At 45.0% G+C, this 27045-nt stretch overlaps 1 long non-coding RNA gene across 2 annotated transcripts in view; it reads right to left on the reverse strand.

The window, feature by feature from the left end:
- Positions 1 to 21816, reverse strand: part of LOC309522154 — a 70599-nt gene extending 48783 nt beyond the window's left edge. Inside the window, exon 1 of one of the 2 annotated variants that reach the window (XR_014214921.1) lies at positions 21470 to 21816. This is a non-coding gene — a long non-coding RNA (uncharacterized lncRNA). Of the gene's footprint in view, positions 1 to 21027 lie in introns of both variants that reach the window. The other variant, XR_014214922.1, reaches the window with a different exon arrangement.
- Positions 21817 to 27045: the final 5229 nt, after the last annotated feature.

A 27045-nucleotide genomic window follows, 5' to 3' on the forward strand; every position in this document is an offset into this window, starting at 1 on the left:
GCATAAAAGTCACGGTACCTTGCATGGATAAAAAGACCAGCGATCTTTAGCGCCCTTGCAGTTGAATTACCATGAAAACGAAAGGGCAGCATTATTAAGGCAGATGTTTGTCCTTTCCTCATGCCCCAGTCTTCAGCCATGAATAATAGCTATACTGGGAGCAACTCAGTACACCAGCCGCTGCTCATAATGTGAGCCATTCCTGTCCAGGCTCATTCCTGTCCAGGCTCCCAATGCAGAGGTGTGGAAGCAGCTTCACTAGAAGTCCATATGGGTTCCCCTTCACATGCATGGAGCTGCAGGCATGCAGTGGAGCCTGAACCATTAAGGCTAATGGAGCACTACCTTGCCAGATTCAGTCTCCCCTCAGACAGCCACCACCTGTCTCCTCCAGGCATAGGCATGGCTTTGCCTGTCATTGGCTTTGGCTCCACCAATGGACACCAGTCACCACTGCATGCTTAGGAAGAGAATGAATTATATTTGGCTTTTTAAAAACTCCCTGGCCCTTCTATGGATTCTTTGTGCAACCTTGGCTAAAGCTTTCGGGATGCAATATAGCCAACGCCACTGAAGCCATGAAAGCCAACCATGGATTTTTACTGTAAAGATCAAAGCATATGTTCAGTTTGTTGTGTATCTTGAAACCACTTTACTAATAGAGGGCTCAAAGGGTGCAAATCTTTAAAGAAGTCCACTGACAGAAGGCACAGTCCCTTGGATGGAGAGTTGTCTAAGGGAGCTTCATTAACATGTGACCCTGAAATTCTGGATCACAACCTTTTCCCCAACTGATGTCAAAGTTTTGCACTAGTTTGTGCCGTTATGCGCTGCAAACCCCGCATTTTGTGCCGCGCTCCAAACCAAGTAATTGACAAAGCAAATTGGGGTCAGAAGTAATTGCCTATCCCTCTATCATCCATCCACCCATCTATCCATCTCTCCATTCATCTATCTATCTACTTGATGCCTCTCTCTCATTTCCATTCATTCCTGATGATGAATGCAACAGATATATTCAGTGAACCATGAGTTCACATGTCCACAGAACACTGGTTTGGTAGAGCAGCCAAAATTTTGATTTGAGATTGGATTTTGGATTTTGATCTGAGAATCTCAAGAATTCAAATCCCTGTTCAGCTATGAAATTATGAAGCTCAGTAGGTGAAAGTCTCTCTCTCTGCAGCTAAACTTGCCACACAGAATTGCCAAGAGGCTAAAAACCACTCAGATCTCCATTACAAGACAGATGTAATTTAAAGGTAAGAAACAAATGTATCCACACATAGAGATGAAAGGCTTGATTGATGTTTTTATTTTTTAGAGCTCATTCATGCCCTTACCTAAATAGCTTCTCAATAAGCACAGTGAGAGAAGCACAATTCCTCATTTGCTTCAACAGCAGCTACAATTTAATATATAAGACAGTGATATGCAAAGATGTTTATACAACCCTTTCACCTAAAAAATAAAATAGGTGGGAAGAGTCTGTACAATTGGTCATATTGACTCCAAGACGAGTTTCCTTTCCCTACAATGGTTATTCAGAGATGAAGCTACATTCTTTTGTAGTTACCGTAAGAGTTGGTTGAGGGTGGATCTAGACTCAGAGGAATCTTTATGGGATTTAAATCCTCCCTTCAATCTTAGATTCATTGGGGGGGGGGGTCAGGAACTGTGTTGAGAAGGGCTGCACAGATGAGGAATGGTGGTAGCCTCTCCCTCTCCCTCCCCCTGCTCATGATCCCGAATCTTCCCAGGAGCAGTGGGACAGTATAGATTTGGAACAGTGGTTCACAGAGGGACATAGTCCAGAATGGGTGGTTCACAGAGGGACATAGTCCAGAAGACAAAAGTTGGGAAGAACAAGGTGGTGAACAGCTAGAAGGTCAAGGAGATTAGATAAGGCACAGTGGTTGCGAGATCAGGTTGCAAGACGAGGAAGTGACTAGGGAAGTAGGCGTAAACCTTAATTGGGAGCACCTTTACTCCGAGAATGGACTCTTTGTTCTTTCGTTGTGATCATTAAAATCTCTTTAAATGGTAAGAGACCATTTTTGCTTTGTTCTGCTTATCCATAGCCAAAGGGAGGGAGGAAGCCGCTTCCCTGAAGCCTGGCAGGAGGAGAGGGTGAACACAGGCTAATGAAGAGTTATTTGCCTTCTTCTTTCCCCTCGTAATTCCTTGTAATGATAACAAGCAGAAAGTTCTCCTTCTTTGGCAACCACTTGTAGTCGAGTAAGATTGTCTCCCATGAACATGGTCTTAACAGTGACTCCGTAAGTGACTATGGAGGCCAATTATGGATCCACACGTCCTTCCACAGTGGGGACATTGGTTTTCAGGTGGGAGTTGATCACAGTGACGGTTTGCCGAATGTACCTTCCTCTTAGCTTGTTTCTCCTTTTTGCCCTTTACCCCCAGATGCTTTTCCTCTTTGAGGAAGGCAAAACATTTGGAGGGGGGGTGTAGAGAGAGAGAGCGTTTTAATGCATATATACTGTATATAAATTTTATAAACTTTGCTGGATCCTTCTGCTTTTTTAGGAAATACTATATTTTTGATGGATGCATTTGTACATGAGGATGGCAGTGGTAGCAAGACAGGGAGCAGACTGTCACAATCAATGCGTGTGTTTCGTGAACACACAGGCCAGCGCATGACAAGCATCATTTCCCACGAGGCTCACAGGACCACATTCCACAAAGCCTGACCGCCTCTTTCTTCCAGTTTTGACAATCGTTTCATCTCTTGCATCTTGTCTTGACAGTGGCATGATGTGTCTTCCAGCAAATTGGAATGACTCTTCTGCGGTGGGAATCTTTTTGTCTGTCTTGTTTTCCATTAGCACCTGCCATTTTGTCACACACCACACTCTACAGACTATGGCATGCAGTTCCCGTCTACTCTTACCACACCATGAAAAAAATATTGGTAATTAGTCAAAATCTGGTAGCACTGTCAGTTCAATTGCATATTTGAAATTTCAAATTTATATCCACGTTTCGAACATCATAGTCAATGTATGAGGACTTGCTACCATCTTTGGAATTGTTTCAGCAGGCATAAAGAAACGAAACCTCACATAAGCAGTCGTATATTTTCAAGTGCTACATTGGAGATGGGATGAATTATAATCTTTGAATATTTAAGGTAAAACATGTGTTTTTGAGGGACTTTCATTATCTCAGTCAGTCAGGGCTCACATAGAGACATAGCCAATGAGATGTGGCTGCATATAAGTGAGGGCAAACGATTGCATGCCCCTATTCTGAGGCCCCTTGCCATTCTAGTCATGCCCAAATGCACTTTTGGATGTGCATTTAAAAATACACATCCAATTCTCATCCAACGGAGGACAATATTTTGTGAAGCGACAGCCTGAGAGACTATGCTCCCTGTTTTTGCCATGCTTTATGCAAGAAGATCAAACCTCTCCATTCTTAAGGAAATCAGCCCTGAGTGCTCACTGGAAGGACAGATCCTGAAGCTGAGGCTCCAATACTTTGGTTACCTCATGAGAAGAGAAGACTCCCTGGAAAAGACCCTGATGTTGGGAAAGATGGAGGGCACAAGGAGAAGGGGACGACAGAGGACGAGATGGTTGGACAGTGTTCTCGAAGCTACCAGCATGAGTTTGACCAAACTGCGGGAGGCAGGGGAAGACAGGAGTGCCTGGCGTGCTCTGGTCCATGGGGTCACGAAGACTCGGACATGACTAAACGACTAAACAACAACAACAACAACTGTAGTGATTCCGTTTCCCAGCACAGGACGGGGGAAGAGTGTTGGTCAATCCCCAAGAAAACAGGGATGCACCCCTCTTCTCCTTTAAAAAAACACTGAATGTTTTATCAAGGGCCACTGGACGGCTGCTATAAGTGATAAGTGCTTTTTGATGGGCATGAAAATGTTTACAGAACTTTGTTCTCATGGTTCAGTACACTGAAGTACTAAATATCACTGCATGGCGTCTTTCAAATGATGTCAGATTACATATTGCCCCATTATGCATCATGTCAGATAGTATATTACCATGATGTGTCAACGATGAACTATGATCAAATGCTAAGGACTGATGCATGTCAAATGTAGAATAGCAGTCCAATACTAAATTAGCTACACATGACAACTCTCAGCTAGTGAAGCCAAACTACAGAGCATAAAATGTGGGTGTGCAATAATCAGTTGAGAGAATTTCTGGAAGCAAACAAATCGACTTTGCATTTGACATGCACATAAACTTGTGTTTCTAAATTTGGGTTGGGGTATCCTTTTCAGCTTGAAGGCCACATTCCCTTAGAGCATCCTTCCAGAGGCCACATGCTAATGGTTGGCAACAATGGGCAACACAATGGATGTAATTCTTACGTGTGTGTGTGTGTGTGTGTGTGTGTGGTAAAGGACCCCTGGACAGTTAAGTCCAGTCAAAGGCGAATATGGGGTTGCAGCACTCATCTCGCTTTCAGGCCGAGGGAACCAGCGTTTGTCCACAGACAGCTTTCTGGGTCATGTGGTCAGCATGACTAAACCGCTTCCGCCACAACAGAACACCATGATGGAAGCCAGAGTGCACGGAAATGCCGTTTACCTTCCTGCCGGAGCGGTACCTATTTATCTACTTGCACTGGTGTGCTTTCAAACTGCTAGGTTGGCAGGAGCTGGGACAGAACCGCCGACCTTCTGATCGGCAAGCCCAAGCGGCTCAGAGGTTTATACTACAGCGCCACCCGCATCCCTTTGTATTGTATGCTAGTTTCTACACTCACACACTTCTCTTTCCATCCAGGCAAGGGAGAGGCATTACTGGAGCTCAAGCACACATTGCAGCCAGGCAAAAATACCCAAGGGCACTGCAAATCCGGGCCATTGAGTGGGGTAGCCTTGAGACAGTGTGAGTGACTAAGAAGGAGGTGTAGCCTGGGGAGAGACCCAAAGGCCAGATAGAGAGAATGGAGGGCCATGCTTGGTCCCCAGAGCCTGAGATTCCTCAGCCCAATATAAAGTAATGAGGCCCAACCATGCCAACTACTAATGCCAGGTCTAGGCCTTTCCGTGCTCTCTCCTTGTTGTCTTCCCTCCCTTGCTATCCAACATATGTTACTTGTTGTCACAGCAGATGATGGAGGGGAACAATAACCAGACCATAAGGGGATGAATGAGTGTAGCTGCATTGACTTCCTCTTCAACTGGAGATGTAAAGAACAACCCCTGGCATCTAGGATATGTGGTGCTGATCTGACATGTCCTACAAGAAACTTCAGTCCACAGGTTCTGGACTAAAGGTATTTTGCTCTAGGTATTTTGTACCATAACTTACACAGAAATGATCCTCAGGACAGCATGAACCCCTCATCTCACCGACTGCAAAAGGAAAGCCACTTTCCAAAGGCCTTGATCAGACTGTAATAAATGAAACTGTGCTTAACTCAGACTGGATGATGTCCTTGGTTTTCAACCTCGTTGGCAATTAGAATTCTGGGCCTAGTGGAAAGATACATTTCAAGCAATGACGGCTTTCTGTCATTGGGTAATGTCAATGTTCACACCTGCACAATGCCCCAGGCTTACAGTGACCTGTCTGGAAGCAAGAAGGTGGGCTCTTTAGACTTTGCTGATTATGATCAGTAGCTGATATGGCTTTATGAATTAAAAAATAAAAGCAGTATTCTGTAAGGCAGAAAGTGCCTCATTTGTAGAAATGCTACCGCAAGCATGTCTATCTTTTGTTTATCTGTTCCTTGGAGCGGGGCAGAAAAAGCTGCTCTTTGTGTCTCAATTACCTCCCTCCCTCCCTTTCTTTCATAAATGATTGGTATTTTTGCAATCCCTTGGAAATCCAAATCCAACTATCTAGACAGAAAACCAATATCTCAGGAGCCAACGATTTGGCTGGGCGCATCTTACAGCACTTAAACAACTCAGGGCTCTTGAAGCTTAATGACTGCCATGGCATATTTATTAGACAGGGAGGGGAAGCAAAGAGGCGACATCAATGTTTAATGAAGATACTGGTGGAAACCACACCTAAATGCTGGGTTCTTTCTTCTCGGGAAATATAAAGCTGCCTTCCTCCGCTGCATTTTTAGATTATGAGCAATGTGCTGATCAATAGGCATTACTGCATTACTAAGCATAAGGGGGTAGCTGTGCAGAAACAAGCTAAAAATATCAAAAGTATTTCTCTTTCCAAAGTGGACTTTATCGCTTCAATCACTGCTATGCCTTCCTATGTAATAACAGCTTTGCTCTCGCCCTTGGGCAGTACGATCCACAAACCAATTAAGCAAGCAGAGTTCCAGGGAAGCCCATAGCCGCAATGCAGCATGGGTATATATCAGGGTTGGCAACCTTTTGCAGCCCGATGGCTATGTTTCCATCGGGGCAACCTTCTGGTAGTGGGTGTGGCCAGGAGCACTGAACGTGAATTTTACCTTTGTACGGCAGGCTGGTTTCTGCACACACCCCTCTCTACCCTCCATCCAGGAAAGCAAGGTGCATTATCATCTCAAAACCGCAATACCTCAAGGACCGCCTCTTCCCATATGAACCTACCCAGACCCTGAGACCATCTTCTGAGGCCCTCCTTCATGTGCCTGCTCCTCGAGAGGTCCAGAGGGTGGCAACACAAAAAGGGGCCTTCTCTGCAGTGGCTCCCCGTCTGTGGAATGCTCTCCCCAGGGAAGTTTGCCTGGCGCCTTCATTATACACCTTTAGGTGCCAGGCAAAAATATTCTTTTTAAACCAGGCCTCTGGCTGATCCGATTTACATCCTATGCCCTTTTAAAATATGGGTTTGGGGGAGGGTATTGGGTTGCTGTTTTTATTTTTATTAGGTATTTTGTGGTTTTATATCTTGATTTTATTCTGTGAACTGCCCTGAGACCCCTGGGTATAGGGAGGTATATAAATAATAATAATAATAATCAAAGACACATTCCAGTCAGGAAGAAACACTCAAGGAGGGTGCAAAGCAGTGCCAGTGAGGGGTGGGGCTTGCGAGAGGGTGATGCCTAGGGTCAGGGGCATAGTGTGGGTTGTTGGCACCCAGGACGGTGCTGCGGTCAGTCCCTTCACTGACCAACATCTAATCAAGGGAGTCTCTCCTTGCAAACTAGGCCCACCTGAGAGCAGAGAAACGTGAAGCCAGGAACACCACTATGTTGCCTCGTCATCCTGTCCTTGCAGCAAGGCTCTCTGGGCATAGCTGTCAACTTACAGATTTGAAAATAAGGGACCAGCAGCCTCGAAAATAAGGGATCAGCAGCCAAAATAAAGGATTTTCCAGGCACAGGTATGTTCAACCTCTGAGCCCCTCCAAGCCAAAGGCAGAAAGCCCAGCCAGCAGCCAAAGCAGTGGTTCCCACAGCTCAGCAACCCAGCAAAAGGGATGCAGCAAGGAAAACCACCGTCACCTCTGTGGTGGGAAGCGCTAAGCAAAGGTGAGTCTCCAGGCAACGTGGCTGATTTGATCGACACAAGGCATGCAAGCTCCACACACCCCCAGTCATTCTTAGGCTCCTTATTGGGTGAGCAATGCAGCCAAGCAATACAGTTGGAGCCTCTCTCCTCCCTAGCCGGCAGGGAGGGAGGGAGAGGAGCTGCTTCCTTTGAAACCCGGGAAATTTAAGGGACATCATCAATAAGGGATACCTTCAACTGGCCACGAAAAGGAGGAAGCGGTGTTGCCCTGGTCCTGAAGGCTCAGCCTTGGCATGTCTTGCTTCCCCCTGGCTCCGGTCTTGATGAGGGAGCCTGTTATGGGGTGCCTGGCTGTGCCCCCTCAAAAATTTTCACCCTGGCCCCCGAAGCTACTTCACTGCCTTGGGTGAGTCTAGCATTTTTCAAGCAAGCCTCACTAGCAGAGCTGGAGAAGACAAAGAACAGACACAAGCAAGGTGGCACTTGACTTCAGCATCCCTTCCCCAAAGTATTATGATTAGGGAGGAAAGTCTCCCAGAGCATTTTGGAAGGCCACTCTTAGGTTCAGGGTGATTCGGAGAGATCCCACTTTGGCCCAGGCAAAGCTGGTCCCTCTTCAGTTCTTGATTCAGAATACATCTAAATCTTTTGTAAACCCCCTACTAATTATTCCTGATTATGCTAGCCCAAAAGTTAGAGGGTTCATCCCTGTTCATGGCTGTACCTCCCCACTGTTTGGAGGGAAGCTGCAATTATATTATAAAATGTCCTTGTGCTAGGCAAAAACATATATCGCAAAAATGTTGCATTTTTGGCAACTGCAGCGCGTTTACAAATATGATAAGTACCATTTTATGGGCCTACGGGGCTGCATTAAGAATGTCCTTACCATATGGGTGACTGCTGAAAGGAAGACTAACTCGTGATTTAGAGTTAAGAGGCTTGCAACAATATGAAGAAGTCCTGAAAAGTTATTTATTTAAAGTAAGTTTTGAACTTTCCACACTTCTGAGATAATATGGACATACTCCTAAAGATGTAGGGCACAGCAGCTTATCAGGGAATGGGAGTATCCGGCGTCCCTCTCGCCTTGCATTCTCAAGCCTTTATCCATGTTGTGAATGTGGAAATTTTCCTCTACCAGCAGCCCAAGGCAATATGGGCTACTGAACTTACTGCAGGTGGGGGTACCCTGTCCATTCTAGATGGGCACAGCCTCCAAACTGGGAGAAGACTGTACAGGAAACAAAATACATGGTCTGGCATTTAAGGTGTGTGCCCAAACATACATGCTTTCAACCACGCAGCAACCATGGAAGCATAGCCGTCAACCATCCCTTATTTGGCAAGAAAGTCCCTTATCCCAGCACTGTGTCCCGCTGCTGTCCCTTATTGATGATGTCCCTTAAATTTCCCGGGTTTCAAAGGAAGCAGCTCCTCTCCCTCCCTCCCTGCCGGCCAGGGAGGAGGGAGGCTCCAACTGTGTTGCTTGGCTGCGTTGCTCACCCAATAAGGAGTCTAAGAACGACTGGGGGGTGGGGCTTGCATGCCTTGTGCCGATCAAATTGGCCGCGTTGCCTGGGGACTCGCCTTTGCTCAGTGCTTCCCAGCGGAGAGGTGATGGTGGTTTTCCTTGCTGCATCCCCTTTGCCGGGTTGCTGCGCTGTGGGAACCACCACTTGAGGTTTCGTTTGGCTGCTGGTTGACTAAAATCCCTTATTTTGGCTGCTGATCCCTTATTTTCGAGGCTGCTGGTTCCTTATTTTCAAATCTGTAAGTTGACAGCTATGCATGGAAGTGACATTGCAACATTTTGTTTTGATCCTAGAGATAGTCTTCAACCCAAGATCAAGCCTGTGTCTGAGATGGGCTTAAAGAGGAGGGTGGGTGCATGCATGCAAACCCCCACCCCAGCTCCCCACCCCTACTTTCATCCAATCCACTTCAGTGAAAAGGTTTGTTGCTACTGGGAACCCAGATTATACAGGCTTGCCAAATGTGCTTAGACTTCTCTTTTGGACTTCGAATGCAGGAAGATATAAACATGCAGCATGTGCCTGAGGGAACATCACAAACGTTTGCCTCAAATGCTTCACGAGGGCTTGTAGGTTTGCAACATCATGAGCCCATCTCACCAAGAATACTTTTTCAATTCTTCTGAAATCAAAAAATAACTGTGTGAGGTTTTTAAACAGGACAGCAAACACATTAGCCGGATGTACCTGCAAACAGCACTTAAAAAGGAAAAGCAGAAAGCCCACATAAAGCATGGTGGTCGAAAAGCAGAAAACTCAATCAACAATCAATTCATTGATAATTACATCTGTGAGAAGCACTGCTAAGACACGGGGAAAGTGGAGGCTTGCTCTGTACTAGGGCAAATCCTCCTTTTAGGGGCCTATGTGCCTGACCTGAAAATACCCTGAACCACATGAAAGTGAGCCCCGTGGCAATTCTGGGTTGTTCTCTCTGATTTTGCACCTTTTCTCTTTCCACCCTCCACCCACTGTCACTCCACTCCCAGCACAACAGACATGGGAATCATCCAGCTGATGTTGTTTGTCAGCCTCCCAAAGGCTGGAAGTTGACCCTTCATCCCAGTAGGTATGCATCTGAGGCAGCAAGTAGCATGGGACACTGAAATTGAATTGCTGGATGCTGGGCAGCTGGTGGGGGGGGATCAGTGCTGGTGTAAGGTAATAAAAGACATAACCATGACATAGTGGAGAGCTGTGGTCTACAAAGGATCAGAAGGTACCTAGTCTAGCATCAATTACTGGCAGGAGAGTTCATGCTTTCAGTTTCCCCCAGAAAACAACCCACATCTCTCATCTGTGCTGGCTGAGGCTAATGTCCAAAATATCTGGGGGGACACCAGATTGGGGAAGGCTGATCTAGTGGAGCAAAGAATATATCTAGCAGAACAATCCAAGAGAGCTCAAGCAAATGGGCCTTGCAGCAATGTTTGGCTGATGTTGCACAGAATTTGAGCCTGCCGTCTGATTACGCCCAGCCCGGCTGTTATATCTGCATGAGGATTTCAGGGGAGAGAACAATGGGAAGCAATACCAACTAATGGGGAAAACGCATTATGAAACCAGAAAAAGACATGAATGGGGGGGGGGCTTTGGCAGCACCACCGCAAAAACAACCAACCTTCTAAATTCCTCAAAGTAATAAAGAATTCTAATTCATATTCTCCCTGAGTAATTTGACAAATATGAACTTGGCTTTGAATATGAATATAAACCCCATTGTCAATACTCGCTCTCTGTGTAATCTTGCCTTTTGAGACATAGCTTTACTATTAAAGATTTCACAATTAATTAACAGTTTGTTTCATGCCAGAGAAGAGTCTTGAATACACAGACAGCTTGAGTGCCAGTGGTTTCCATGTTGCATCCTGAGATGCATTCCACCAGAAACCAAAAAAAAAAAAAAGCCTTCTAATCTTTGTCTCCCTTATCCATAAGGGTCAGATGTGGCGCACAGGCATGTACAAGTCAACAGAAATCAGCAAGGTAATATTTGTATTAATTAATGTGAATTAATAGGGAAGTGCTCGTGTTTCATAGGGGCATAGCTCAGAGGTAAAGGGTCACAGGTTCAATTCCTGGCATGTTCAGGTAGGGATGGGAAAGATTCTTACCCGAAATCCCAGACAGCCGCTGTCAGTCAGTGTGGACAATGTTGAGTTAGATGGACCAATAGTCCAACTTGGTATAAGGAGCTTCCTATCTTCCTATGAGCAAGTGGAACACCTGTGTTGTCAAACGAGAGTTGCCAAGTGTTTTACAGCTCCATGCTCCTATGCCTTCAAGAGCAGAGTGAGCTGAAGCCATTAGCAGGAAATAATTCCTACCTCCAAGCTATGGAAAGTGCCACGTACCAATGTCTACAGATCAAGCTTCTTTTAAAGGCATAGGAAGAGATCATGTTATTCTTGATCAGTTCAGGGCTGTCTTAAGTATATCCGGCGCTGTGGTGCAAAGATCCCTCCGGTGCCCCCCCCCCCGGTTTCCAAGAGTTGCCGACCTTTTTATGGCACTGCTGGCAGTTTTGCAGGGCTGGAGGAGGCGGGCAGCGGCTGGAGGGTGGCCATGGCAGGTAGAGGCTCCAGGCACAGCACTGCTTCGGTGCGGCATGGCGGAGGCGGGCAAGGGTGGCGAGCTGATGCCAGGAGGCGCCATGCCCAGCCTCTGCCTCTTCCTTGGCGCCCTGGCGCCCCGCACCATTTGCCTCTATGGGCAAGACACCCCTGGATCAGTTGGTAAGCCTAGGATAAGCAGCCATTGTTAATCATAAGCATTTGCTTATGTGGATGGTGCAGTGGTCTAAACCACTGAGCTTCTTGGGCTTGCCGATCAGAAGGTCGGCGGTTCAAATCCTCAAGATGGGGTGAGCTCCCATTGTTCTGTCCCAGCTCCTACCAACCTAGCAGTTCAAAAGGTACTGCTGCAGCAGGAAGGTAAACGGCGTTTCCATGCCCTCTGGCTTCTGTCACAGTGTTCTGTTGCGCCAGAAGTGGTTTAGTCATGCTGGCCACATGACCCAGAAAGCTGTGTGGACAAGCGCCAGCTTCCTCGGCCTGAAAGCGAAATGAGCACCGCAACCCCATAGTCGACTTAACTGTCCAGGGGTCCTTTACCTTTACCTATTTGCTGTCATGTGCATCTTACAGATTTAATACTCATTCTAATATCTGGGTTGCTTGTGTTAACCATAATGTGTGAGGTTACCCATAAATGGGTTGTCCATTCCAGCAACAGCCAGGATTTGAAGGCCTGACCCACTTTTGTGCTTTGGGGCATAAAGACCAAGGGAAGGGTTTGATGGTGATGATTTGAGCAGTATTGCTTTCTGAAGAGGACATGCCTTGAGGAATGCCAGAGTACGCCAGGTGGGAACTGGGGTCTCTTGGGGCTGGCCCAATTCATTGCACCAGTACGCCATTGCACCTGAGGACAACAGGCTACTTTAGGGGGTGCAGGGTAGGGGGGGTGTCATTCACAGAGGGGAACGGCCAGGATGGCTCGATAGGAAGGGAGGGCGGCAGGGGTTGTTGCCGCTGCCTCCCACACCCACCAACACCCACTGCCTCAAGAGGCTGCTTGACTCTGCCTCGTGGTAGGGGGCCTCCTCTCATTGTACTGAATCAGAGAAGCGAGTGGGTGTTCCTTGACACATTAAATCAAATGAATCTCTGTTGTCAAGAAAACGGATGGTTTTTGGATTCTTTTCAGCAATATGAGCTTGAAACAAACACACACACACACAGTCCAAACCTAGCAAACAGAAAGATTGTCATCTGCAATGCAATGCACCCAGAAAAGGCGCCCTCCATTTCAGACACATTTGTTTTTATAAAGCTTAGTACTTTTAAAAATAACTTGGGGTGAAGGCCAAAAAACAAGTGGCAGAAGTACTGCCCACCAGAAATATGGAGCTCGAAGAAGCTAAATAGAATATTTAAAAAAAAAAATCCAGGCAGCACCTTATCTTAGAATTGATTCAACAATTGGAAGAGAGGCACTTGGAACAGTTCTTGTGACCTTGTGGAACTTCAGAAAGCACATGAAGGCTTCTCGATTAACATGCCAGCTTTCCGCATGAAGCAAATTTATTCTTCACATGAATGTTTTCAAGAAATTCTGCCCCATCAATATATTCTCAGTGGCTGAAATATTAGCTTTCTCAAAATCCACTGTTACCATCTCTCAACCTCAGTCCCCCACCCTCATCTATAAAATGCACCCAGCACTGCCTCCCATTCGTTCTGTTTATGAACGGTTCCTATTTCAGGAACTCTGAGCATATTTAATATAAACTTCTTTGGGAGAGAATTTATCTACTTTGCAGTTGTTGAGACAAGTTAGTCCTCAGAAAGAGCAATTTCCCAAGGGATATTTGATAGGGATAACAACAGTGCCAGCTCAAACTATATTTCTGACTTGGGCAACAATTAAATGCTGCCCTCAAATCAGGTTCTATATGTGTTTCTTTCCCAGGGGTTTTCCCCAATTGCAGCCTCTTTCCTTTGCCCCCTACAAATAAACGGAAGGAAACTTTGCTCAGATCAGTTGCATGGAAAGAGTCTGAAACCATGAAACGGGGAGCGGGGAGTCACACAATGTTATTCCCTCTGGGGATGTTCCCAGTTAATGGTTGGAGCAGATTGAGCCCATGGAGATCTTTTCCAGAATCCAGAAGTAGGGCTTTTCTCTGAACCATGTGTCGACATGGTCACATTCATTTCTCTCAGCGTTTGGGTATGGTGTGGTAGGAAAAAGCATTTTGCAGATTCGGGCATGGTGGTTGTTGCTTCCTCCCACAGCACAACAACTTAAGGATCCATGCCGCAGATGAGCAGGATAAATAAATTTATTTATTTAACTTGTACACCATTTTATATTTCAGGAAATTGCATTGTTTACATGTCTCAACAAAAGCCAACTATATGAAACACAGATTCCACATTCAACACAACTGCAACTTCTAATAAAATACCACATTTTAAATAGCGTAATTCAACAAACAATCTTGTATCTGATATGTTTAGTGTAATGTGTCTGTGAAGGAAAGGGGACATAGGGATGTAGTACTAAATAAAGAAGCTAGTCCACACTGGGCCCAGGATAACAACTTCTTGAAATAGGAACATTTAGAGGCCTCATAGGACACATATCTGTCAAAACAGATTGGCTGTTTCTATTTAATTTATTAAATTGTCCCTCTAGCTCTGGTTTGCTTTTCAGGTTAAAATGTGGCACGCTGAATAACATGGGACTAATTCTGAACTATTTTGTTAGGCAGTTGTGGCAATGAATGCAATGGTTGCAGTATGCTTTTCAGTTAAGGAATGAAAAATGGGCGAGAGGTCCCTTCCTATTGCTCACCAACTCCTCTCACCAAAGCCATCCCTTCCCTTCACTCCTTGCCAAAACCACCCTCCCTTCTCCCCTTAGACCTCTCCAAACCTCTACAGCTCACCTGAATTGGCCACCGACTTGCTCACCTGAGCTGCCTGCCCACTTGCTGGAATGCTCACTTGGCCACCTGGCTGCCACACTGCCAACCCACCTGCCTCTTCCTCCATATCCCTACCCCTTGGTCTCCACCACTGCTACAATGGCCCAGCATATATGAGCCCAGTTTGTCACCACACTGTAGCTTGCAGCGCCACCTGTCAGCAACCATGCAAACTGCCGCATGACAACATCCTTAAAAACCATTAGGCGTATAGATATGATATGAAAACAGGAGAAGGCAAGCGGAAAGAAATGTAGACCCGGAAATGAAGTGGTGGTGGTCAATCAGTCAATATAAAAAGTAGAAAAACCGTTCCCCCCTGAAAGTCTGTCACTGTGGTAAGATGAGGTTTTCCAATGGCTCACAGGGATTCAATTAGAGTTGTTTCTGACGGAATTCTAAAAGGCTATGGGCATTTTTAGAATGCAATTTTAAAGGCTACTCGAGTCTTACTAATTGGCTGTCTTGAGATGACACCTTTTAAAGTTGCTATTTTAAATCGTTTCTGAACGGCTTCTCTCTCCCCGCTTCAAGTAACTATGTGAAGGCTTTCCATGTAAAATATTTTGTGACAAAAGCAGCAAAGAATCCTGCAGCACCTTAAAGACTGGCAAACGTATTGTAGCATAAGCTTTCTTGGAGCTGCAGTCCCAGACACACTTCCTTGGGAGTCTCATTGAACTCCCCAGGGCATCCGGCTCAGTAAGTGCAAATAGGCACATCTTTTTCCTCATATTTGTCCAATTTTGCATGGAAATTGTTAGGGGTAGCCCAAAGTTTGGCTGATGAGGAGGGGGGGGAATGAGAGTGCTAATGATGGAGTGCCTAGGGTATTTTTGTAAGGTTTGGGTAACAATTAGCTTTTCAAAAACAGATTGAAGGATGAGTTTTGGATGAGATATTGTTTTTTCTGAAACACACAGCAGCCTCAGGCTTTGGTCTTATCAAAATGGCTCGGCCACAATAATGTGGAGCGTGACAGAAAGCAGTACTTCTCATTTCCCTTCAAAGAAAATATGGGCCATTACTTTCACTTGCCCTCCTGTGAACCCTTCATATCCTTCAGCCTTGTGTCTTCTCAAACGTCTTATTGGTAGTTACAGGGAGGAAGTTTTGGGATCAAACCACAACAGCAATTCAGAGATGGCCAAGTTCAGGCTGGATGCCAATGAGATGAGCCAGATATTTTCAGTGTCTAGCCAGCTGATCTATCTATGGTAGGAATGGGGGACCTGAGGTTGCCTAGAGGGTGATGGATTGCAAATCCCATCAATATGCTGGCTGGGGCTGATGGAAGTGGCAGTCTGGAGGATTACAATGTACGTAATATTTAGAATATGCAGAGTAAATGTGAAACTGAAGAAACCATGGAAGCTGGGGAAGGGAAGTCAAGACTATTGAATTGTTTGGATTGAATTGTTTGGATGGTTATTGTACAAATGTGAAACATGTCACAGAATATAAAATAAAATTTTATTAAATTGGGGAAAAACAAACATGCAAATTGAATAGATGGGAAGCAAGCACCCAGACAGGCAGCAACAACCCTATACAACAGGGGTGGCCAACTCCCAAGAGACTGTGTTCTACTCACAGAGTTAAAAACTGGCAGTGATCCACCCCCTTTTTTGTGGTTCAGCTCAAAATTGTTGAGCTTTTTAAGGGAAGGAAAGCCCTGTTTTTTAGGGGAGCCAAGGTTGTTGAGCTGCTTTGGGGTGAGCCAGTGATCTACCAGTGATCTACCACAGACATCCAGTGATCTACCAGTAGATCATGATCTAGCTGTTGGACGTGCCTGCACGGTATACAACTTCAATACAGCACTGCAATATTTTAAAACAGAGATGGGGGAAAACGTTTTTGGACCAAGGGGCCACCTTATGCCAGTCGAAACCTGCTGGGGGGTGGGTCACATTCCCATGAACAATCACACACTAAAGCTATTTCCCATGGAGGGTTCTTAGTAGACAAACCTTCAATTTTCTCTATAGACTTTTTTAAAAGTCTTTTAAAAAAAGTTCTCTGACACCATTTATTTATCCTGACTGTGCAAAAGGCAAAAAGAACTCCGTAATCCCAGCAGAAGAATACAAATAACATCAATGCACAACTGAAGTGCAAGCCCTGCCTTATGGCTATTCAAAGCCTCAAACTTCAAAATGCAATTTCATCAAAGCCCCTTTCCTTCTTTGCTGCTCCCCAATGAACTGCTGATGGGAGGGAGAGGACTTAGAGGACTGGATGAAATCCAGCTGGGGGCTGCATCCGGTCTGGGCACCAGGAGTCCTCACTTCCCCTTTAGAAGCTAATTCTGCCCATCAAAGGCCTCTTTGAGCCAAACTACAACTTACACTAAACACATAGTTAGCAACTTTGTATGGGGTTTCCCCCCCCCCTAAAACAAAAGTAGGCAGGGAATGTTTAAACCTCCCCGCCACCCAGTTGCTATCCCAATGAAAACATACACCTACACTGCATTTTACATTAGGAAAACAGACACATATCAGGATCATGGTCAAGGAGCAAGGGGTTAAATCTCCCTTCTTTGAGCACTGTGCTCCTGATGAAACATTAGTTTCATCTACATACATTAGTATGGTGGTTTTTTTAATTTAAAAAACCTGCACAGTTTCTAACTACACATTTAGTGTAACATCCCATTTATCTTTAGCAACTTAGAATCACAAGGGACTGTTTCCCAGCGCTGCAACTCCACTGAAGCAATGGACTTCCCTGTGCACAATGAAATCTCCTCTCCCTCTCCCCTCCAGTCCCTTGTGCACCTTCAAAATCAGCTCTGGCGTGTTGAGGGGCCCTCCAGAGCATGCCATTGCGTACAATCCATAGAGTTGGAAGGGACCCTCACCTTACAGATCATCTCTAGAATGTTTTAGTTTGAGGGCAGCATTCCCTCATGGACTGCATGTCAGTGGTGGGTCAGGCCAGAGTGGAGCGACATATGTGACTCTTACCTTTCTGCAGAAGGCCACACCTACGCAAGAGGTTTCTGCTACACACATCTTCACACAGAGACACACCTCTCCACCCCAGCAAACATTCCAGCCAGGTAAAAGCATACAGGGAGGATGGGGATGAGTAAAGCCTAGGAAATGTTCCAGGAATCAGACAGAGAAGCCTGGAGGGTTGCATTTCCTTTACCTGATGTTTCCTGTACCTGATCTAATCTACCACCCGCTGCTTGATGTAGAACGCAGCATGCTTGACAGATAGCCATCCAACACTTTCAACCACATCTGTTATCAAAAGCTCCCAGACAGAGGCAGAGGAGAACACATATTGTGGGAGAAAATGGAGTAGGGCATTTCTCTTCCTGCCCCAGTGGCTTATTTGGTCCAGGTCTTACTGCTTTCACAAGTGGGTGTAACAGAACAGGCGTAAGCTGAGGAATCAGAGCTACGCACTTGATTTGGGTACACCGATTAAGTACACGGAGATGTCTATTTTCCTTTCTCATGTCCATTTTGCACTGAACCCAGATTACATGGTGTGAATCATCACAAACAACTTTACTGTCTCCTTTAGGGAGGTGATGGATAACAAAAATACAACAAAGGAAGTGCTGCTGAAGCTATATTCTCCCCACCCTATGGATGGTATTCATATTCTCTCCACCCTATGGATAGTATTTAGTGTTCTTGTATCATTTGGTATTCTGAGGGTGGAGGAGGGCTCCATATACTGTATATATAATATTTTCTCAGGAGGGCTCCCATTGACCAATACTCTACACAGTCCACAGGCCAGGAGAAACTTTGGAGACTTGTTGATTTAATACTCTCTCTGAACTGAGCGACACATTATGCCCAACACACCACAAAGCGGCCTGCCTCTGCCTGTTGAGCAACTTCAAGGCTCCCCACTAAGGCAAAGAAAGCTGGAGGGTTGCTGTGACTCTCACACGGAAGGAGACGGGGTGCTTAGTTATGCATTGCCAGAAAAGAAAAGAAAAAGAGGATTTGGATCACCAAAGAAAGAGGACAAAAGAGAGCATCAATTTGCATAACATTTACATACAGTGATTCCTGTGTATAGAAACAAATGGAGAAATAATTACTAGAATTTAAATGGAAATACAATAGATCGCAGCCCTAGTGAGGAAGATGCCAGGTGACTGCTTACTCTCAATGGGCATCTTCAAGGCCTCTGCTCCCCCCCCTATGATTCTTTATCTTTAAGGCCGACTTGGATGGGGCAGCGTTTCAAATAGAGAACTGTCCTTTGTAAAGTAGGGCACATGGCCTCCCTAGAAGGAGAGTTGCTGGCTGGTTTCTCCAGCCCCCCACCCCTTAATGGCTAATTTCCCTGCTCTTCCCCCTTCCAGCTGCTAGGGAAAACTAAATGCTAAGGAGAAATTGAGGTGACCAGTGCTACTTTCCACCAAAGTCCCAGCCAAGGGCCCACTGCAAACCCCTGGAGCCTCTTGGCCCTGCTCCGGCTCCTCTTCCCTCTTGCTCGCTGTTCACCTGCCTCTTCAGAGCAAACAAGTGGGACGCAGCAGCATACCCTCCAACATTTCTCTGATGAAAATAGAAATGTCCTATGGAAAGAAGGTCTAAAATTTACTGCATGCAATGCTTTAAAAGAAAATGTGATGAAAATGATGTATAGATGGTATATTACACCCGTATAAAATGTATAAGGTAAGCAATAAATGTTGGAAATGTAAAGAAAAAAAAGGAACATTTTATCATATGTGGTGGGAATGTAAAGAGGTGAAAAACTTCTGGGAAATGATATATAATGAGATGAAAAAAATGTTGAAATATACATTTATTAAGAAACCAGAAGCATTTTTACTGGGCATTGTAGGAGATGATATAAATAGAAATGATTGTAAATTCTTCTTATATGCAATGACGGCAGCAAGAATATTATTGGCACAAAAATGGAAGCAAGAAGAATTACCGACAAAAGAAGATTGGAGGATGAAATTGATGGACTATGCAGAATTAGACAAACTAACAGGATGAATTCGAAACCGGCGGGACCAGAGATTCACAGAAGACTGGTGTAAATTTACGGACTATTTGAAAAGTAATTGTGATGATCAGATTACGTTTGTAGGTTTGCAAGAAGTTTTGTGAGGTGTATAATTTGAATTATTGCATAATTGGATAAAGAGGAGGATGTTAGTTACGATAATTAAAGGCAATATGAATTTAAGAAATGCAGAAGAAATGATAAAAATGGGGGATCATCAGGGGTGCTGATGGAAGTCCAAAAAGACTGTATAAGATGTGAGGTTTTGTGGTATGTATGACAATTAATATGTTTAAAAATTAATAAAAAATATTTTAAGAAAAGAAACGTCCTATTCTACATCAGGAAGCTTCTCCCGTGTTTGATCTCGCCCCACACATAGGTGTCATATGCAAACGTACATAGGTCACTGTGAGCCAATTATAACCTCTCCTCCGAACCTACTTCACAGGATTGTTGTAAAGAAAAAATGTGTGAGGGAAGGGATCATGTGCAACACCTTCAACAGATAAAGGGAATGAAACAAGATTTTAGCTGTAAGCTGCCCTGTCAGGGAACATACCATGGAGTAAATCTTACTGAACTCACTGGGACTTCGTTCAGAGTAAAAATGCTTTGGATTGCAGTATAAGGCTGCACACAGTCTTTACCCAGTTACCTGGGAGTAAGCTCCACTGAATACAATAGGACTAACTTCTGAGTAGGCAATGTAAAGCTCAATTTACAACAATAAACACTCCGCACAGTAAAAAGAAGAGAAAACAACAACCGGCTGGCTGTTGAAGCATTGCAGTTAAAGAATTTAATGTGGATTGGTTACCTTTCCCTTCAAAATTATAGGAAGGGCTTTGTATGCCAGCATCACCCTTTCCTTCATTTGATGCAGGTGTTTTATTTTCAGTATAAACAGAACTCCTTTTTTTGCATCTCCGCACAAACACACGCACCGCTTATCAATCAATCATTTTTAATTTGTATACCGCCTTTCTATCTTACAGTACTCAAGGCGGTTTACAAGCTGAAGAAACAAAAAATGTACATCATATAACAATCTAATGCAATACAAAAATGTGACAATAAAACAACTTTAAAATAAGCAACCTACATCAAAAAAGCAACATTCAACAATTAGAATAAAGTGGTACCTCGGGTTAAATACGCTTCAGGTTACATACGCTTCAGGTTACAGACTCCGCTAACCCAGAAATAGTGCTTCAGGTTAAGAACTTTGCTTCAGGATGAGAACAGAAATCGTACTTTGGCGGCGCGGCGGCAGCAGGAGGCCCCATTAGCTAAAGTGGTCCTTCAGGTTAAGAACAGTTTCAGGTTAAGAACAGACCACCGGAACGAATTAAGTACTTAACCCCTTATACTACATGTACCACTGTAGTATAAAATAATAATATAAACATAAAAAATTAAACAGAAATCCACTCAGCAGTTACAATAAATAATTTCTAAACTGTAATCAATAAAACAATGGCAAGCCACAGTACGTAAAATAATACAATACTGTACAAATTGAGAAGCCGAGACTAGAGGGGGGAGCAAGGGGGGGGAGAAGGAGGCCTTACCTGACAAAATCTCTCCCCTCACAGTTCTTCCTCCAGGAACAGCTCCCTTAGGAGGACTCAGAGGATGCCAGAGGATGGGGCAAGGCAGGTGGAAGGAGGCCTTGCCTTTCCCCTATAATTATAATTGTCCTCTAAGACATGGAGGGGAGGAAAAATGGGAAAGCGGGACATTCCTGGATCAAATCAGAAAACAGGATGGCTTCTGCAAACCTGGGACTGTCCCTGGAAAACAGGGACACTTGTAGGGTCTGCAGCAGCAGTAAGTTCTGTGTGCTTTGTCCTCTGGGTGGTGCAGACTGGACCCCTGAGAGAGGGCCTTGTGAATGAGAGGAAGAGGAGGGGGCCCCATGCCTTGCCCATGGACGCCCCTCACAACCCTCTACCTTGCATTGAGGCCTTCCCCCTGCTGCGCAGCTGCCCCCTTGCCCCCAACCTTCTTTACCCGACGACAGGGAGCCTCTGATGTGCTGAAGGGGCGGACATGGAAGCACGATGTGAAGTTTGGCTTTCGTGAGGAGGAACGGCTGCCACAGTTCCACATCAATCCAGCCAGCTTTCAAGGCTGCTATTGCCTTTTGAAGAAGCTGTTTTTGTGCCTTGCTTCGGCAGCTGCTGCCTTTGCCTGGTCAAAGCGAGAGCAGGATCTGCCTGCGCAAACAAAGACATCTTGCAAGGAGAGAGCGCTGCAACTGTCTCCTCTTTCCTCGTTAGGAAGAGAACAGAGGATGCTAAGCCAGACAGGCCTCGAACCCTTTCCTACCCATCTACTTTTTCCAAAGCCCTCACAAAGGATACAGTGGGGCCCCGCAAGACGAATGCCTCGCAAGACGAAAAACTCGCTAGACGAAAGAGTTTTCCGTTTTTTGAGTCGTTCCGCAAGACGAATTTCCCTGTGGGCTTGCTTCACAAGACGAAACGTCTTGCGAGTTCTTGCGAGTTTGTTTCCTTTTTCTTAAAGCCGCTAAGCCGTTAATAGCCGCTAAGCCGTTATTATTTTTTAAAAGATATTTATTGAGAAATTTTTTGAATATAATAAAAAATAAAAAATAAACATAGAAAATAATAAGCAGTTAAAAACACACATTAATTTTCAATAACATAATTTCCATACCCTTATTTCCTCCGACCTCCTCATACTTCCCTTCTTTGTATTCCATTTCAGTTTGTTAGTTCAGCAAATCCTTACCATTAAACTTTTACCCATTTATAATCCTTTTTTCATATCTCCTAAAGCATTACAGCTGGAAACCGCTTAGTTTCTATCCAACATCTTTCTAACATTCATTAATTTTACAATATTTCTTTAAGTAGTCTTTAAATTTCTTCCAATCTTCTTCCACAGACTCTTCTCCCTGGTCTCGGATTCTGCCAGTCATCTCAGCCAATTCCATGAAGTCAATCACCTTCATCTGCCATTCTTCCAGAGTGGGTAGATCTTGTGTCTTCCAATACTTAGCGATGAGTATTCTTGCTGCTGTTGTAGCATACATAAAAAAAGTTCTGTCCTTCTTTTGCACCAATTGGCCGACAATGCCTAGGAGAAAGGCCTCTGGTTTCTTCGGGAAGGTATATTTAAATACCTTTTTTAATTCATTATATATCATTTCCCAGAAAGCCTTAATCCTAGGGCACGTCCACCAAAGGTGAAAGAATGTACCTTCAGTTTCCTTACATTTCCAACATTTATTATCGGGCAAATGATAGATTTTTGCAAGCTTGACTGGGGTCATGTACCACCTGTATATCAATAGCCGCTAAGCCGTTAATAGCCGCTAAGCCGCTAATAGCCGTGCTTCGCAAGACGAAAAAACCGCAAGACGAAGAGAGTCGCGGAACAGATTAATTTCGTCTTGCGAGGCACCACTGTACTTTAATCCAAGCACTGGAAAGAACTAATGAAGAATTTAGGCAGAGCATGTCATTTCCCCTCTTGGCCCTTCCCAGAAACCAAGATTTTCTTGAAACTACTGGAGAGAGCAGGGCCAGCGATAGCACCTGGCATTCAGGGGCAACTGCCAAAGGCTTGGGCTCCAGGCAGGGCCCACCATCGATACCAAGCATGTATCTTGTTCTGATCAGCTCTGGACAGCTGTATCCAGCTGCCATTTGAAGTTCCCTCCATGCCTCAAAGCGACATGACATTGGGGTGCATTGTGGGAACTTAAAATAGTGGATAAACCGAGAAACTCGGTGCTGCAAAAAGAAGTGGGGCCTCACTGGCCAAAGCCAAAATTGATTTTAATATGGTATTTGCCGTATTGGCCCAAATATAAGCCACACTTCCCCCCCCCCCCGAATTCTGATCATGAAAAGTTAAATTGCGGCTTCTATTCGTGACCTTATGCCGCCAGCAAAGCGGCGCCGCTCCCCCACCCGCCCAGGAAGCAGCCCGGGAGTGCGGGGAAACGGCACTCATCCCATCTACAGCTCCCAAGCCTCCGAATTTTAAAGGTGTAATTTATTTGCAGCTTATATTTGGGCCAATGCAGTATTTTACATTGTTGTAAGGACGCGGGTGGCACTGTGGGTTAAAACACAGAGCCTAGGACTTGCCGATCAGAAGGTTGGCGGTTCGAATCCCCACGACGGGTTGAGCTCCCGTTGCTTGGTCCCTGCTCCTGCCCACCTAGCAGTTTGAAAGCATGTCAAAGTGTAAGTAGATAAATAGGTACAGCTCCAGCGGGAAGGTAAACGGCGTTTCCATGCGCTGCTCTGGTTCGCCAGAAGCGGCTTGGTCATGCTGGCCACATGACCCGGAAGCTGTACACCGGCTCCCTTGGCCAATAAAGCGAGATGAGCGCCGCAACCCCAGAATCGGCCACAACTGGACCTAATGGTCAGGGGTCCCTTTACCTTTAAGGCTCCTTAGGACCTTGCGGTGAAGAGCAGGTAAGAAATCCTACGAATGACATCAGGATGAATGAATGAATATAGATAGGGTCACATTCTCTTCCTCTCCCATTCTCACCCCTTTTCTCTCTTCCTAACACTTTAATGCCCTATCTCTCTCCCACCCCCTTCATCTGTCCTACCCAGACAGTTGCCAGAAGAACAGTAGATAACTGTTGCTAGAGGTCTGAACGGATCGCTTGTGAAGGGCTTTCTCTCTCCCACCCCTCTTTCCATCATTCCACGACTCAGCTTTCCCATCCTCTCCCTCCAGGCTGGCCTAAAGCTTCCCATTTGCCGATCTAAAGAGGACTTTGAATATGAATTCACACCACAAAATGTGTGGGTGGCATTTCCTGCAATTAAATGGTTCCGCCTTTTTGAGTTCCTGAGGCCGCTTTGTAAAAAAACAGTGTTGAAAGTCACCTTGGAACTGGGTCCTCCGACTTCTGCATTGGCGGGCCTCTCCACACTCCCCCCATGCGCCGAAGATAAGGATGATTGCAGTTTTAGAAAGATAGCTAAAATGGATACATTAATTTCTGTCTTTCTGAGCTTTCTGGAAGTATTGAAACATTGTCAAAGTGATAAGCGAGCCTTGAGAAAACTTAAAAAATATATTTTGTGTTTTACACACCCACTCAGCCACCTACATAAAACAAGAATTATTGGCAGGTTCAAGGAAAATGTACAAGGAAGGACAGGACCAAATGGTGTGCTGTATTGTAATACTACTATGATGGCACTGAACTTCAGTTTGCATAACCTTTGTGTATAAATAGTTCTCAGTAAATGGGGGAAATGAGGTGGCGTTGATTCATATCTGTACAGTGGTACCTTGGGTTAGAAACGCTTCGGGTTACAAACTCCACTAACCCGGAAGTAGTTGCTCTGGGTTGTGAACTTTGCAGGATGAGAACGGAAATTGCACTCTGGCAGCACGGCGGCAGTGGAAAGCCCCATTAGCTAAAGCGTGCTTCAGGTTAAGAACGGTTTTGGGTTAAGAACGGACCTCCAGAACGAATTATGCTCATAACCCAAGGTACCACTATATGTATAAAAAGACTATAATCTTGCCAGGATGTGTGTGGACATGATATTAAGGGCCAGCTATCCTTTTCATTGTGCATGCATGACCATTTGTGCTCCTGATTCTATTGGGGCGGTCACATGTGACCCCACTTTCAATACTGTTCATTCCTGCAAAGGTTTTGGGGCTGCCACACAGTCTGTGCATATGCAATAATCCCTTAGCTGAAATTCCTTAACTTTTCATACCGCAAATGTCCTGATTTTTGCCCCGTTCCCGTTGTGCTATGGCTCCCCGCCCCCAAGACAGCAATCATGTGTTAGCATTGGGGAATCACCACAGAACAAACTAAATTAGAATAAATCCACTGCTAGTGTGTAAAGAAAATATATCTGAAGACACCCACAACAAAACACCAGTCTGGAGAGGCCCAAAGACACTTGCCATAGCTGCATAGGATTGAATCAGAACCTCAATGAATCCGCCACACTGATCATGTGCAGTAAATAATTTAAAAAAGTGTTGCGTCTAAATTTGCCCTTAAGGGTAAATTACAGCCACAGGCTTGGGTTCAGTTTAATGAAGTGAGCAGATGTGAAATGCAGGTGAAATGAGGCTGAGGGTCAAATTAGATGTAACAGCAGGAAATCAGATCTTCCACTTCTGTAGCATTTGGTAGCAGTTGCTGGGGCCTCAAATCCTATTGGACTAAAGTGCTGGGTGAAGGAAGGTACAAGCCACATACTCCCACCCGTGTTCTCTGAGAAAATTGCTCCCCTCGACCAGCTCTGTGTGCCCATGGGGGCAAAGTATAAATCGCCATATGTTCTTGCAAGTTAGGAAGCCCTTGGTTGAATTTTGCTCCTGCCCTGAATTTACTACAGTAGGTGGCCTTAAGCAAGCCATATTCTCTCTCTCAGCCTCAGCTCACCATCTGCCATACGGCCCGCCCTACTTTACAGTGCTATTGTAAGGATTGCTAGGGAGAATATATGCAAAGTGCTTAGTACACTTGGAAGCTTGCTGTGTAAACATGCTGTATGGGAGATGAGAGGTTGAATGATTTTTTAAAAAATATGTTAATATATATAACTTTTATTCTTTTCTTTTTATGATATATGTTGTTGTTGTTTAGTCGTTTAGTCGTGTCCGACTCTTTGTGACCCTATGGACCAGAGCACACCAGGCACTTCTGTCTTCCACTGCGTCCCGCAGTTTGGTCAGACTCATGCTGGTAGCTTTGAGAACACTATCCAACCATCTCGTCCTCTGTCGTCCCCTTCTCCTTGTGCCCTCCATCTTTCCCAACATCAGGGTCTTTTCCAGGGAGTCTTCTCTTCTCATGAGGTGGCCAAAGTATTGGAGCCTCAGCTTCAGGATCTGTCCTTCCAGTGAGCACTCAGGGCTGATTTCCTTCAGAATGGAGAGGTTTGATCTTCTTGCAGTCCATGGGACTCTCAAGAGTCTCCTCCAGCACCATAATTCAAAAGCATCAATTCTTCGGTGATCAGCCTTCTTTAGGGAAGGAAAAGCATAGCTTTAACTCTGTGGACCTTTTTATGCTATATATCTGTTTTTAAATGTGAGCTGCTTGGAAACTGGGGTTGCCATATTTCAAAAAGTGTAAATCCGGCCACATAAGTTGCTGAGTTTTGGGGGCAAAGTTGTTGAGCTTTTTTTAGTCGTTGTCCACACAAAAAATAGCTTTTGAGCTATTTTTAATGAAAATCACCAAAATCAACATGGGCTATCTGGATTTTCCTGCACGTTTCAGCGATTTCCGCCCAGTCTGAATATTGGCTATGGCCAGGAAATTCCAGGCGTGGGGCAACCCTATTGGAAACCTTCTTAGGTGACAAGTGACTAGAAATTCCAATTGATAATAATTACAAGTAATAACATACATGAAGAAGAAGTCTTATTTATACTGAGGCATGGACTGTGGAGGTTCAGTTTTGTAGGTTAGGGAGTTCCCCTGCATGTGAAGACAGGCTCTGGTCCAACGGTCAAGAAGGTGGTGTTGTAGATGGAAGTGAGAGGCAGATGGGGCTTGTCAACCTGGGAAGGTAGCCCATCAAGGAGAAGGAAAACTCTGACCT

Source organism: Podarcis vaucheri, assembly GCF_965113315.1.
Source record: "Podarcis vaucheri genome assembly, chromosome: 17".
Classification (NCBI taxonomy): domain Eukaryota; kingdom Metazoa; phylum Chordata; class Lepidosauria; order Squamata; family Lacertidae; genus Podarcis; species Podarcis vaucheri.